Source organism: Hevea brasiliensis, chromosome 3, assembly GCF_030052815.1.
Source record: "Hevea brasiliensis isolate MT/VB/25A 57/8 chromosome 3, ASM3005281v1, whole genome shotgun sequence".
In the NCBI taxonomy this organism is placed as follows: Eukaryota; Viridiplantae; Streptophyta; class Magnoliopsida; order Malpighiales; family Euphorbiaceae; genus Hevea; species Hevea brasiliensis.
Window position 1 is genome coordinate 26,969,438 of NC_079495.1, and position 16,253 is coordinate 26,985,690.

General features: G+C 29.5%; 1 long non-coding RNA gene across 1 annotated transcript; it reads right to left on the reverse strand.

The window, feature by feature from the left end:
* Window positions 1-9,793: 9,793 nt before the first annotated feature.
* LOC131178507 (uncharacterized) lies at window positions 9,794-11,404 on the reverse strand. Its single transcript, XR_009147428.1, has 3 exons — window positions 11,331-11,404; window positions 10,555-10,611; window positions 9,794-9,985 (listed from the first exon to the last, which is right to left on the reverse strand). It is a non-coding gene; the product is annotated as an uncharacterized LOC131178507 (long non-coding RNA).
* Between the last annotated feature and the right edge of the window lie 4,849 nt (window positions 11,405-16,253).

Here is a 16,253-nt window from a genome sequence, read left to right on the forward strand (position 1 = left end):
TAGAGATTTTAAAAAATTATTTTATTTATTTATTAACAATATAAATTAAAATAATTTATTTTTAAAGTTAATTATTAAAATATTAAAATTAAATTTATTTGTTCAATGACTCTTAAATGGCTATCAAGTTATTTCGTAAAGGTTTAAATGTCTATTTTTTTAATTCTTTTTCCTAGATTTTGGTGTTAAACATTTTGTCTTTTTTAAGCTATTTTAATTGACTATTTTAAAAAATTTAAGAGTTTAAGTGACTTATTTAATTTGATCAAAGTTTGAGTGACTTAAATTATTTCTAAAAGGACTTAAATTTGTATATTATTATATGTTTATTAATAATTTTTATTAATAATATATTTTAAATTTTTAACAATATATAAAATATGCTATTAAAGTCTAAATTTATTGTAGTATTTATTTTATAAAGTAAGTTAATATTATTAATTATAATTATTGTATGATTATTTTATTAATTGATTGAAGCTTTTTTAATAAAATAAAATTAACTCCTAAAATATTGATTTACAATTTAATTTAGTGTTTTGAAGATTAAGAATTGAATCAGTTCAAATAAAAAAAAAAAAGAAAAGAATTGTTATGAAATAAATTTTTAATTTTTCAAATGGGTATATCTAATATAAATTTGAACTTGCATTTGAATCAGTGCCAAATCATTAATTATTCTACTCTATATTAAAATATTTAAAATATTTAATATTTTAAAGGTTATAGTTGGAATAAAGAATTTCATACCGTCCTAACATAATTAAGTGATTTTCAAAAAATTAATTTATAATTTGAGATAAACATATCAATAAAAAATATATTTATTTTGCTATAAATATAAAATATATGTATAATTATTTAAATTATATCATAAAAAATAACAATGTCTTAGATAAAAATATTTTTAAATTATTTTCAATAATATATATAATACATCTTATACAAAGAATAAATAAAAATAATAATTAATATATCTAAAATAGATTGAGTTAAATTCACTCTTAAAAATTAATTTATTTTAAATTAATATAAGATATTAATAATGAATGGTATTAAAATTGTTTTTAAAATTATAAAATTATAAATTTAATATTACTTAAGATAATATATTAAAAAAAAAGGCACGTGTGCACCATTATTCCACTCGCATGGTTTCACCAATCGGTGTTTAGATATATATTTTTGCTATCTAATTAATGAAAAGCATTTAATTTCTTATGCTTTCAGCCCACTATTATTATTATTATTATTACTATTATTACTATTTGCTTTCTCAGGCTAAGGCACTGTAATTGCGACGACTTTCACGTGCCTGCGATTTGTACGGATGCCGGTGAAAAATTTTAGAACGGATAATGATTAAGAATAGTGGTTCAATTAATAGTTTCAAAGGGTAATTAATCCATTAAAATAAAAAAAAATTGAATAAATAATAATTAAGTTTATAACTCGGCAGCTAATTGGGACTGGACAGTGGTTTTTTTTAAAGCAAAATATTTTATTAACAGCCTATTAAAAAAAAGTTAAATATTGTCGTGTTTTAATAATTTTATCTAATTTTTTTAATTTTAATAAAATCACTTAAATTTTTAAAAATTTATAAAAAAATTTTCAATTTTCTTCAATGAAATATTAAATTCTAATTTTCAACTTGTTTATAACTATCATTGAATATCTAATATTATTATATTCACTTACTCTTTCATAATTTCATTTTAATAATTATTGAGTATCAAATAGTGATCGAATAACTAATAACTTTGATGCACTATGGATATGAAAACAAATTTGAAAGTAGTTGATGATATTGGTAAGGTTAGATTAACTAGAAAATTAATTGAAAGAATATATATATATATATATATATATATATATATATATATATATATATATATATAAAAGAGGATAAAATTGCAATAAGTTTTCAAAATTTTGAAAATTTTGGATAAAATTTTTATAATTTTGAAATTTTGGATAAAATTGATTCTATCAAGATTGAATGGGACAAAATTGACAAAATGCGTTAATAGGCCTTTATTAATTGAAAGAAGAATACAAAAAATAAAATACAAATCAATATATTATACTTTTACATAAACAAAAATTAATTGGTTAATTTTCACCCACCATCCTTGAACTTTAGGTATTATTTCAATAAATTTCTCAAACTTCAATTTGTATCACAAAAGTAATTTAACTTTAATTTGATATTAGTTAAAATCCTTTTGGCTGAATTCCTTTTGGCTGAATTCCATTAGGAACTTCGGCCAAAAGCTGACCGTACATACGTTGTTGGTTTTAACACAATAAAGAAAATTTTTCTCTCTCTAATGCTTGGCATTTTAATAATAAAAAATTTTTTATCACTCTCCACAATCTTTCTATCCTCTCTTTCCCTTATCGTCTCCTTCCTCCCTTTGTCCTTTTGCCACAGATCCACAAACCCAATGCCACAAACCTCTATTCTCTCTCATCTACCACAAATCCGCAACCTAATGCATCAAGAGATAGATAAGCTTTCTCCCTTCCTTTACTTTCTCTAGCCTTTCTATCTAACAACCCAACACCATTTGAGTTTGCAAGAACAAGGATATCGTATAAATTCAATGTTATTTACTTCTTAAATTTCAGAAATTACTCCCTAATTTACAGAAAATGTATGGTCATTCTCATTACTGCCATTGCCATTAATATCGCTCCCTTCTGCTTGCATCTCTCTGCTTCCCTCCCTCTATCTCTCCTTGATGCATCAATGCATCGCATATCTCTCAACCTTTCGCTAGTATCTCTAGTCGCCTCTTTTTCTTATGCTTAAACCCTCTTGGCTCTATCTAGTGAGCACACACTCATGTGTCATGTTGATTTCTTACTTTCAGCTTCAAGTGCTATTTCAATGTATTTTTATCCCAAGTCCTACCTTAGTCCCGAAAACTCGATCATTGTTGATCTAAAAAATGTTGTTAAATCATCAACATGGAGGAGCTTGGGTTCTCGTTGCCTCCATCGGTAAACAAGTCTGGGTATTGTGATGACTTTGGGCAAACAAGTTTCTGTCCAAAGGCTTGGGTTCTTGCTTTTTTTCCCCCTTTTTTTGTTTATGAATCTTGGTATTATGAATGAATTAGGGTTTGATGAATCTCATGCAATCATCTAAGTATTGTGATGAATCTGGGTTCTCTCTCATGCAATCATCTAGGTATTGTGATAAATTTGGTAAATTAAAAAGTAGAAATTATTGATATCTTATTTGTGTTAAAGCCAACATGGCATGTGCAGTCAACTTTTGACCGAAGTTCTCAAACGAATACGACCAAAAAGATTTTAGCTGATATAAAATTAAAATTAGATGACTTTTGTGATATGAATTGAAGTTCAGAAATTTTGTTGAAACAACTCCTAAATTTTGAATGAAAATTAGCCAAATTAATCAATTATATTAAAAATTTAAAAGATTTGATAGTGTCCATAGAGTTTTTATTATATTTTTACATAAAAAAATTAAATCAATTATATAAAGAATTTAAAAGATTTGATAGAATTGACAGAGTATTTAATTGGCTAACTGCTTACTCCACTATTCAATTTAATGAGTTTTGATATTTAGTTTCTAATTATAAATTTAAAAATTTTGATGATAAATATAATATTTTATAACAATGAAAAATATAACCTGAACTATTAGTTTATTTTTTATCCTTCAATTATTATTTTAATAATCAATATATCTTAATTTATTTAATTTCAATTTAAAATTTCATAATTCTAAAATTTATTATAATTTTAATATATTAAATTAAAATTTATTAATTCAGTACTTAATCATCATAGTTGCTAAGTCCAATTAGCACTTTCTTGACATTGAGATAGGAATAGGAGACGATATTCATGTAGATGACTCTAATAATATCAAACTAAAACTATTGATCAAATACCCTTTAATAGAATTGTTTGATTTTTTTAGCTGAATTTAAAAAAAATAAATATATAATTTTATTACATTTTATTGTTTTATCAAATGAGGAAAATCAATAGTTTCTTTTTTTAATTTAAATATTTAAGATAAATAAAGAATTCCATACTGTCCTAATATAATTAAGTAATTTTCAAAAAATTAAGTTATAATTTGAGAGAAACATATCAATAAAAAAATATATTTATTATGAAATATACAATTATTTAAATTATATCATAAAAAATAATTTGGTCTTAAATAAAAACGTTTTTAATTTATTTTTAATAATTTATATAACATATTTTATACAAAGAATAAATGACTTTAGCTGCTCTTGAGAAAATATGTGATGAATAACGTTTCTTTAGCGATATGTTGAAAAATAACAAATTCTTAAGGAAAACAATAGATTATTTTTAAACAATTGATTAGATAAGAGGACATATTTTTAAATAATTGAGACTTATGTAAAGCTCTACATCTGTTGAAAAAGCTTTACAAAGCTTAACATCGGAGAAGTTTTGTTATATTAATTTCATCTAATTCACTCTTAAAAATTAATTCATCCCAAGTTAAAAGTTAGTAGTTCAATTAATAGTTTCAAATGGTAATTGATACATTGAAATAAAAAATTTTGAATAAATAATAATTAAGTTTATAATTCAGTAGTTAATTGTGATAGAATTTTGAACTCTATTTTTCGACTTATTTAAAATTATATTAAAGATCTAATATTATTATATTTATTAATTTTTTCCGTAATTTTATTTTGATAAACATTAAGTATTAAGTAGTGATGAGATTTGGTGGTAATAAAAATAAAAAATGTGAGACTAAAATCATTAAATTTGATCAAATAACTAAAATTTTTAATGTACCATAGATATCAAAATGAAGTTTTAAAGTAGTTAATAATATTAGTAAGATTAGATCGGCTAGAAAATGAAGTGAAATAATGTGTTAAAATAAATTAAATAAAATTGCAACAAGATTTTAAATTTTCAAAAACTTTTAATAAAATTTTTGTGTATTTTAAAATTTTAGTCGATTCTGTCAAGATTAAAATTATTAAATATAATTGACAAAATGAGATAAAAAAATTTTTTTTTTATCAATAGGCTTTTATTAATTGAAATAAGAATAAAAAAGTAAAATATAAATCAATATATTATATTTTTATATAAATAAAATTAATTAATTATATAAAAAATTTAAAAGTTTTGATATTATTGAAAGATTATTTTAATTAGCTAACTACCAACTGTACTGTTCAATTTCATAATGTTCTTACGAGCCTAACATGATAGTCGAGTTTTGATATCTAGTTTCTTAATTATAAATTTAAAGAATTTGATAATTAATATAATCTTTTATAACAATGAAAAATATAACCTTAACTATTAATTTATTTTTATCCTTCAATTATTATTTTAATAATTAATATTTCTTAATTTTTTTAATTTTAATTTAAAATCTCACCATTTTAAAGTTTATTATAATTTAATATACAACTCAACTCAACTCAACTAAGCCTTTATCCCAAAAATTTGGGGTCGGCTATATGGATTCGCTTTTTCCACTCTGAACGATTTTGGGTTAAATCCTCAGAAATGTGTAATGCTTCTAAGTCATGTTGTACTACTCTCCTCCAAATTAATTTAGGTCTACCCCTTTTTTTCTTTCTATCCTCTAACCTAATGTGCTCTACTTATCTAACTGGAGCCTCTGTATGTCTACGCTTCACATGACCAAACCACCTCAATCTCCCTTCTCTCAACTTATCTTCAATTGGCACCACTCCTACCTTTTCTCTGATACTCTCATTACGGACTTTATTTAGTCTAGTATGGCCACTCATCCACCTTAACATTTTCATCTCTGCAACTCTTATCTTAGATGCATACGACTCTTTCAGTGCCCAACACTCACTACCATATAACATAGCCGGTCGTATGGCTGTACGGTAAAATTTTCCTTTTAATTTATTGGGAATCTTACGATCACATAAAACTCCTGTGGCTCGTCTCCCGTGGCACGATCATATAATTAATATAAATTATATTAAATTATAATTTATTAATTCAGCAATTAATCATCATAGTTGCTAAGTCTAATAGTACTTTCTTAGCTTAATTGGCTCAGTTTGAGATACAAATAGAAGACCTTATATTCGAGAAGATGACTTTAATAATATTAAACTAAAATTCATTGATGAAATACCCTTTAATTGAAGTGTTTAATTTTTTAGGCTAATTTTTTTTAAAAAAAAATAAATATATAATTTTATTGCGTTTATTGTTTTTAAATAAAATAAGCTCTTCGATTTATAAAAGTAATTGGCCATTTTGTTAGTGCATTGTGTGATTATTTTTTATTTTATTTTAATAATATAAGTTAATATTTAAGTTTTACATTTTATATTTTTAAAATTATACTTAAATTTTGTTAATATTAAAATTTTAAGTAATATTATCTTATTTTTAGGGCAATTCTACCCTTATTATCTGATTTTTGGACAAAGTTTTTTTTTAATATAATACCAATAATTATTAAAATAAAATTATTAAGTTAAATGTTATCTAATACTAATAATTAAATTTATAATAAAAAAAAGATAAAATGAAATTTTAAACTCAATTAAGCCTCATCTAATAAAACTAATTTCACTTTTTAAAGTGAAATTTCAAACATTTTATATTTTTTAATAAAATTATTATTTTTTTAATTATGTCAAATATTAATTAATGATAGATACAATTATTAAATTTTGATTAATAATTTTTATGTCTTTAACTTATATATACAAGGAAGTTGATGAAATTTTTTTCCATCTAATTAAAAATTAAACATTTCGCCATGACACAACCTCAAAATTTTGTGGAACTTCCTCTAAGGATCCCTCCACATATTTGTGAAAAGTAAAAATAAGTTTAGCATAGTCTATGTGATGCGATCTATAAAAATTTCTTATGGGTATGAATTTATAAAATAAATAACAAATAGATCAAATGTAAATTTAGCACGGCCTATGCTTGAACACGAAAGATCACTGTAATTTAATAAAAGTCTACAAGGCTAATGGTAAGAAGAGCAGGAGGAGAAGGCAGAAAACATTGTTGATTACCAATTTAAGAGTCTTTGATTTGCAACCAAGGTTTTCAAAACATAACAATTTTTCATCACTTTCAGTGATTATGACAGAAAATTCAACTCTTCCAAGAAGTAAGCTTGCGTCTAGTAGACCAGAACGGAGTGTAATGAAATATAATGGAATTAATATCTTATTCATCATTCTATTGAATATTCATGCTGAGTATCTTATTCATCATTCTATTAAATATTCATGCCATGATATTTCATTACATCCAATTATGGTCTACCAAGCAGTCTCTAAGTTGAACACCAAAATTATTTGACAACTATATAATGATGCTTTGCACTACCTTGGGAAATGACATTAGCTGTATGTTATAATTTCCATATTATAAATAAATCTCTCTGATCTTGCAGCAAATTACTTCACTTAACATTGCAAATCTGACACAAGGAATTGGTGTTCCATATTCAAAGTTGACATAATAACTGCACATTTTTTATAGGCCGGATACACCATTTCACCTGAACTTTACCAAAAAATTTCATGGCATTCTAAATACACCTCAACTCCTGTAAAGTGAGATTAAGATATCCTTAAGACTCCTAAATTAAAGAGTTGTGAATTTCAATCAAGCCGATATGGCGATCTACTTATTAGGATTTGAAAGGTAACTTAATCTCACTTTTACTTTATATGAATTGAGGTATGCCATGGGACATTTATAGGAGTTAAGGTGTATCATGGGACATTTATAGGAATTGAAGAAATTAATGTGTGCCAAGAAACTTTTACGGGAGTTAAGGGGTGTTATGAAAGGTGCCATGAGATTTCTATATGAAGTTCAAGGTGAACTTATATATTTAGCTTTTTTTTTTTAACCTCCCAACAAAACCATCACTTATCATAAAACTAAAACTTTCTATAACATGCTATAAGCCAAAAATAAAATAGATTACTCCACGCTTCACAGATATCTCATCTAGTTAGTCCAACAATAAAAATAATTATTATTCTGCTGGTAAATGGTTAATCCATAGAAAAGAAAAATTCTAAGACGGCTTCTTGTTCAAAAATAGAGAACTTCAGAGTATACTTTTTCTGAGGAATGTATTGTCCTTTTACTTCTTATTATGTAGCTAATCTTCAAAGCTCCTTCCATTGATGCTGTCACAACAGCTGATGGAATGAAACGAACCATCTCGCTTTCTTAAAATTTGAGGCAAAAATGGTATTTAACTTAATGGATGATTCTGTAATGCCTCGAATTTACAGACCATATTCAGTATATTTTAGTAAGAAATCTAAATATTAAATATGGTATGTAAATTAGATTAAGTGAGGGGTTAAATTAAAAATTTGTAAAAGACACCTATAGACTTTGTTGCAAAGTTAATGAAGTTTGAGGGAAAATTTAAAAATTTTCAACTTAGCATATAATTGAGTTTAATTAAGGTCATTAAGTGTGATTAATTAAGTTAATTAATCACTAATTAAATAGGACAATTGGCAAAGTGACACATGTTTAAAAGGGATAAATATCTAAGGCATATAAAATGACAAAATTTGTGTCTTCTTCTTCCTATCTTTAGCCGACCCATCTCTCTCCCTTTTCTCCATTTTTCTTTCATCCAAGCTTTAATACAAACCCTAATTCATGAACCTAAGATACTATTTTGTGATGGAATTGAAGGAATTAAAGAACAAGCCATGAAATCAAAGTGAAAGTGAATAAAGAATTTAAGATTGGTGAGCTAAATTCTAGTGGGAGGAATCTAGAATTTCAAAGGAAAATAGCTAGATTGAACTTGAAATTCAAGGAAAGTGAAGACTGAGTGAGCTGAAGGCAAACCAAGGGTGAGGCAGAATTGTTAGTGTGGTTGACCAAGATCTACACACTGAATTAGACTTGGAATTTTTGATGAAAAGTGGTTGCAATTGAGAGTAATTTGCTGGAATGAAATTGAGGTAAGTGCTTGTCTAAGCTTGTTAGGAAAATTTTTACTTTATGAATCATTGAATGGCAACTGCTAGGATTAGTGAATCCAGTGAGCATTCTGTGAAATCATTGACCTGGACTTAATTTTCAAGATAAAGTGGTTGAAAATTTAGTGTAAGTTGGTATTGCAAATCTGGAATTTCCTGGAAATCAGCAATTCAGCCCTGTGACCTTCATGTAGTAAACAGGGCATATCTCTCTCCGTACATCTCCAATTGAGGTGTTATAAGATGCTTTGGAAACTTAAGACATAGGCCTAAAATTTTGCTTTAGAGACCCTGTACAAATTCTAGGTGTAAAGTGCTTGAATGTTGAGTGCAAACTTGAATTAGAAATTTGGAAACCTGAAATTTCCAGAAAAATGCATTCGTGAACAGTAGTTGGTAATTTAGCTATAACTCATAATATAGGCCTCCAAATTAGATGATTCTTGAACCATTGAAAACTTAAAACACATAGAAAGATACATTATGGGGACTACTTTGATGGAATCAGTCACGACCCAACCTATGGGCCGGACTGGCACTAGGACCTGGGCCAGCTTAAAGCCCCCGAGGCCCGTAGTAAGCCTAACTATTCCTCAAATCCATAACTAGGCCCACAATTTAAGTCCAATATGCATATAAGATAATTTAAATCAAACTGTTATAATTTCATTTCGGGCCAACTTAGCCCAGAAATTTTCAGAAACTAAAATCAGGGGAGCCTAGCTCAACCCTGTTACCTCATTTACAAATTATTTAAATACCATACAAATCTTCATTTATTAATCTCAAAAATTTAAATTAACACAATTTCTAACAAGGTCCACACTATTACTAACACATGCAGAGTTCTAGACTTTAAATTTAGAAAAGATAGTAAAATAATTAAATAATCGACGTTAAACCTGCGAGGAAGAAAACAGGTTGCTCTGTAAAATAACTCCTCCTGTGGCCTGGAAAAATATTGAGCAGAGTGAGTTTCGACTCAGAGAGTAAAATATCAATTTTAACCATAATCTCTATAACTATCTAAAGCTAATGCACCCTGTAGAGTGAAATGCAACATCAACAACAATTGCACATCATAACATCAAAAATGTAATTTGGAGCACTCACACACCCAATAATAGCAATCATAATATATGGGAGCTGATCCCCTATACAGCTCTCTTAAATGCAACATGTGCCAGCGAAGAACTCAGCTCGGACTTCCACTTAATAACCAAATGGGGGTCCCAGCGAAGAACTCAAGCCGTGTCTACCCCGAAGGACCGAGTCCCAGCAAAGATCTCAAGCCGTGTCTACCCGTTCTATCCATAGTCCACACCACATCACACGCACGCCAATGCACGCACATTGCTCCAAATTACCACAACAATATCCATGGCACTTAACAGTTATGAATGCAACATAAAACGTGCCTAGAGTTTAACTATATAGATATTTACATTTAAGTGATGCATGGGCATGCTTGAACATATAATAATATCGAAATTATAATTAAAATTAATATTTTACTCACAGTACACCAATGACTATTGTGGCTGTTGGATGCAGAAAAATAGCTGACCTCGATCACCTAATAATTAAATTATAAATTTATTAGTACTAAGTTAAGATAAAACTCTAAAGAGGCAATAGACTAATTCATGAGTTTCCTATACAGGACTTACCCAACCTGCAAAAAGGCTCAAATAACACTTCTAAATTCTCAATTTTCACAACCACATCTCATCAATATCACATGGCCCCTCCTGGGCCCTCCAAATCAGACAATACTCAAAATCTTAAAAATTACGTTTTAGTCCCTATAATTGACATTTTTTAAAAATCCACTCAAACAAGCTCTAAAAATTCTAAAATTTTGCCCCGCGGTCCTTAATAATGTTATAAGGTTATTGCAAAATGAATTATAATTTTCTAATCACCCATGAATATTTTATTCAAGAATTTTACTCGATTCCATAAGTTTCCAACATCTAACATATTCTTAATTCAACCTAATTAAATATTCACATATTTAAACCTCCATCCTCAAGCTTCAACCAATTATATAAATTTAATTATCTTAATTTCAAATAATCTTATATGCCCATATGCTAAAAATCTAACTAAATTCTATCTATATTTTTCAAAAATATTCTACAATCACTCAAAAATTCAACAAACACCATAGAATATCTCTAAATAATTTTACTTTCATCATATATTTTTCTTAGAATTTTTCTCCAATTTTTCCTGTTTAAGAAACACTATATTTATGCTCCACAGACAGAGAAATAATAAAAATTGTCTTACCCGAAGTTTATCTGTGTCTCAAAAATTCCAAAAATTTATGAGGAAGCCTCTGGAAGTTGAATCACCTCCATAGCCTGTGACATTTTCCGGATCTGATCATACCACCATGTTCCTCTCCTCTTCCTCAGTCCATATGTGGTCTCAGATCGTCGATCCAACGGTCGGATCATCGTAGATCTGACGAAAAAGCTTGAAAAACCTGAAACTTCTCTCCTCCATATCTCCCTCATCCGCCCTCCATTTGTTGCCATTTGTTGCAAAATTGGTATCAAAAGAAAGGTCTCGAAACAAGCTTTCCAACGCCACCTGAATCGCCTCGATCGGACGTCAGATGAAGCGAAAGCCTTTTTCTCTCTCTTCTCCCTCTCTTAAAAGAAAGAAGAAGAAGAGAGGGAATGAGAGGAGAGAAAAGAGAGAATGGGGGTTTCCTCCTCGATTTTTGAAGTTTTTTTTCAATAAAAAAGCTGGCCTGTGCTAGTGAAACCCACGCCAAAGTCCCATCCCCTTTTTGTGGTTGTTACATTCTTCCCCCCTTAAGAAAAATTCGTCCTCGAATTTTCGAATAAACAAGTGATAAAGAAAAGAAGATTATTAGAACAAGTGCAATCATTACTCCTCTAGCTATGCAGAGATTGGTAAAACATTTATTCTTCAAACTCTTCATATATTATATATGATATTCTACCGCTCTCTGATTCTACTATAGTATCCTATTTGTCATCATCTCTTTCTAGAGATGCTCTTATCTCTTGGCTATTCACTGACCATTCTTCTGACATCTCAGGTATTCATTATAACTCTATTACTCTCGACTTGATCTCTGATAACTTTAATTAACTTTGGCGCTTACCTCATTTTTATTACGCCCTAACGTGTCTCTTAGTGACTTCAGTCCTCATCCCTTTGTTTCAATAATCTCTGTTTCCCCAAAACATGACTTATGTTCCTTATCTTAAGGCATCCTATGAGTAGCTTTCTGTAGCACCTAATCTAGGCATCTTGTTCGAGATTTTCACTCTTCTTATGACCTCAGTGGTCAATACCTATAAATCTTCTCACTCCCATGATACTTCAAATTTTTAATCTCTTTTGTGTCATTACTAAGGTACTTAGACTAACCTCTTTCCATCTTATGTAACTAGTCAGGTAGAGTCTCCTCCAAGGGCCAAGTGTATCATTTATCAATATTGGAAAGTGAACTGGGTCTCTCCTTCTAGGTAACAAAAGTGTTTATATTCCCTGACAACTCAATCCATGCGACTTTATCGATTCTCACTTCTTATCTGGAATGGAAATATCTAGACTTTTTCCTTTAGCTTCTTAGTATGTGGCCTACTTCTGACACATTGGCACTCAGATCGAGGCTCCACTACTCCTTTAATCTATCATCTCATAATAACTTATTTTAAACATCCCTTAGTGTGTTCCTAGCATACCTATTCCTCCTTATCCTCATCATTATAACTGGCTCTATCGAGCTTTCTTCCTGTCCTTTGCATCTTATCCACTTCCCTTTCCTATTTTTGATATTGTTGATATCTTTTCAACCTGCTGTACTTATTCCTTAATTTCAGTCCTATCTCATCCTTACACCTTTTCCTTCAAGAATGTCCATCCCATCATCAACTTTAACTTCCATTTTATTTCTTAGTCTTATCTTGATTATTAGTTCTATTACTTCAGGAATTCTAACCTTACGATTTTCTCCTACCAGCACATTCTTCACATTTTGTAACACTTATAATTAACCATAGAAAATTTTTCTTGTATCTCCTTTTCCAACTTAACTATCAGAACATTATCATTCCCCACCAGCCTCAGTAGGAAATTGCTCATCCTAGATGGATAGGAGCCCTTGAAACTATGAGTTCCATCTGAACTAACACTGCTGTGGGAAATGTGTGCCATGCGTTAATTCTAAACAAAATACTTTATGTGTTCATTCTCCTTAATATAATCACATATACTGCCTATAGCTTTCCAAATTTCAGCCTCAACTTTTTCCATTAGAAACAATTTCATCTATTGAAACTCATCCATAAATAGTACTTCCTCTAGCTCATAGTTTAAAACAGTTGCAAGCCTTGGTAGCTAACTCCATTTGACTCCTGTCACTATTCTGATCATCCTTTTATACTTAACACTAGGTACATACTTACTGTCATTCTCATATCAGGAAATTATGTATGAATTGGTGCCTACCAAACTCTCAATTAACTAGGTCTCCTTGACTCAGTCTCCGTTCCTCATATAACCTTCTAGAACCAAAAGCAAAAGCTAAACTTGAAAAGAAAGAAAAATACTCTTATATTCAACTACGCTCGATTGTCCATATAATAATGTTTAACCTATGTTTCTTGGTCTTTCTCTCCAAATTTCATCATCTCCTAGCACAATTGTGCTCTACCCATAATGCATCATCTGCATGAACCCTTTACCGTACCATTGTCCTTTCTGATATAATATTTTACAATTTATTAACTTTACTTATACTCGACCTATGATTCATATCTATCATCGTTTATATTGTGCCCTTAACTTTTGTTGATTCCTGAAAGATTTCTCTCACTAATAGATTCTTCCAACACTAATTCCACCCTTATCTATGGTCATTAATTTGATCCTTGAACTTTCTAGTGATTTATAACCACCCATACTTGTCACTTCTCGTTCTACCCCTGTCATTGCTTCAAGTGATTTGATCACACTAATAATGCTTGCCTGACATTCATAATGAACCTCTACTATCTTCTCACTATCTCAAAAGTTGAACCTAAAACCTATGTGTCATTATCTATAATTCTTTCCACTCATCATACCTATTTGATCCCTTAAATTGACTTTTATTCAACTTACTACTTACTAACTTCTTTTTCTCTGCCTAATTAGATAGTCCGCAATACCCTCGCACACTTTTAGCTTTTGCTCATTATTATTGTATTCTTTGCCTAATCTTCTTGATACTGTTAACAAGTTCAAAGAATCTTGTCCCATTGCTATTCATTTCACCTTTGGAATAGGGAATAGATAAAATATGATCCAATCATGTAACGCCAAGCTCTATATTTTAGCCCCTGTCACAATCTCAACTACATCATGCTATGAATATCACATTACTAGATTCTATACCTCCATCACTATTCTCACTAATATGGTCCCATTTTGGGTTCTTCATCCTTTTCATTCACCTTGCCAAGAATAACACTTAGCCTACCCTATATCTTAACTTTGTTCCTTTTATTATGCGCTCTTTAGGTTGTCCTTCAGTTTATTTCCTTTGTCTTACCCAAAACAGAACTTGACTATTCTATCCTTGGTTCCATTCTTCTTCCTAACATGACAGCTGTACCTGCTAACTATATCTTTCAAAGTCTCTACCACGTTATCACATATCTGTGCTACTCAAATTTGGTCCTTTGACCACTCTAGCTAGTACTTCCACTGGCATTTAGAATATATTGCATCTGCAATCAATTGTCCAAACCTTCATTTTGCACTTTCTCTATCCATTGGCCTTCTATAATTTATCTTTGCTAATTTATTTCTCTTAACACTATTATAATTGGATTATACTATTGTTTTAAACAATATGAAGTTAGAAAGGAACTCAGGAAATTACAGTCATACCTTCATTGTATGATCTCTATTCTTATCCTTTAGCTTACATAATATCCTTACTACCTCGAGAACTGATTCTGCAGTAATTTTATTTATTTGTTATTATTATTATCATTATTATTATTTATTTATTTTATTATTTTTTTTTCTCAATTCGCCAAAACTTAAGATTCCTGGCACACAAACCCGTCATCCAATTCAAAGGATTTACATTCATCATGATCTGATTATATATGATTCCTATAATGAAACTTGTATCCTCTGCAGGATACCCAAGCCAACTACTCTCTACCACACTCTACAGTCCCATCTGGGGCACTATTATTAGTAATAACTCTCGATCCCTTCTGAAAAGATAGGACTATACTCTAACTTGCTGTAACAAAGGTACTACATTTACCACCTTGCCTAAACCATGTCAAATCAATGACTCTCCTATCATATTATGGCTCTGTGAATCTTCAATTCACAATTTTGACCTTCCCTCGGTAGTAGGGTTGTACTTTATTCTATACTGATATACACAAGGTATACTATTCTCACTAAGCTATAAGCAAAATGTTTATCATACTGTAAAAACGATCCAAAATTCCATGCTAAAGACTAGATGATCTCACTCTATAAGTGTCACCTTTACTTTGCAATTAATCCAAACCTTGGCAACTCTTTATGTGACTCTAGCTCATGCTAGACTCTAGTTATCACCCAAGTGACCTTTCAATACCTAACTCTAGACTCCCTAACCGGGAGTTCCCAACTCCTCTGCGGATATAGAACTGAATAACCAAAGCAGAGGCCATCCGTAAACACCCTCATTATTGAGCACCATGGGGATGCCTACACAATAATCTCATGTGAGAACATTGTATAGTTACTACGATCTAGGTTTCCTAATCTCTTATCTCTCTTGAATCTACTATTATCATAAACTTACTCGTCATCCATTGTGACTAGTATCCTCATCCTTATCCAGTTTCAAGACTCACCTTTATGTACTCGTGCCTTGCAAAATGGGCACACCATTTAAACCCATACAATGTTTCTTGGAGTACGTATCCTCATGATAGACCTCACATGTCTACTAACTCTATTTCACATTTTACTCCATGAAAATCAAGACACTAATTGAGGCACTTTTATATTTCCCGAGGCATAACGCAGAATCTAGAAACAAAGAATTACGAAAAGAATCCTATACTCATGTAACATCCTAACAAGACTCCTTTTACACTCCCAAGTATTTTATTTCCCATGAATCTAGAGCCTAAGCTCTGATACCAACTTTGTCACGACCCAACCTATGGG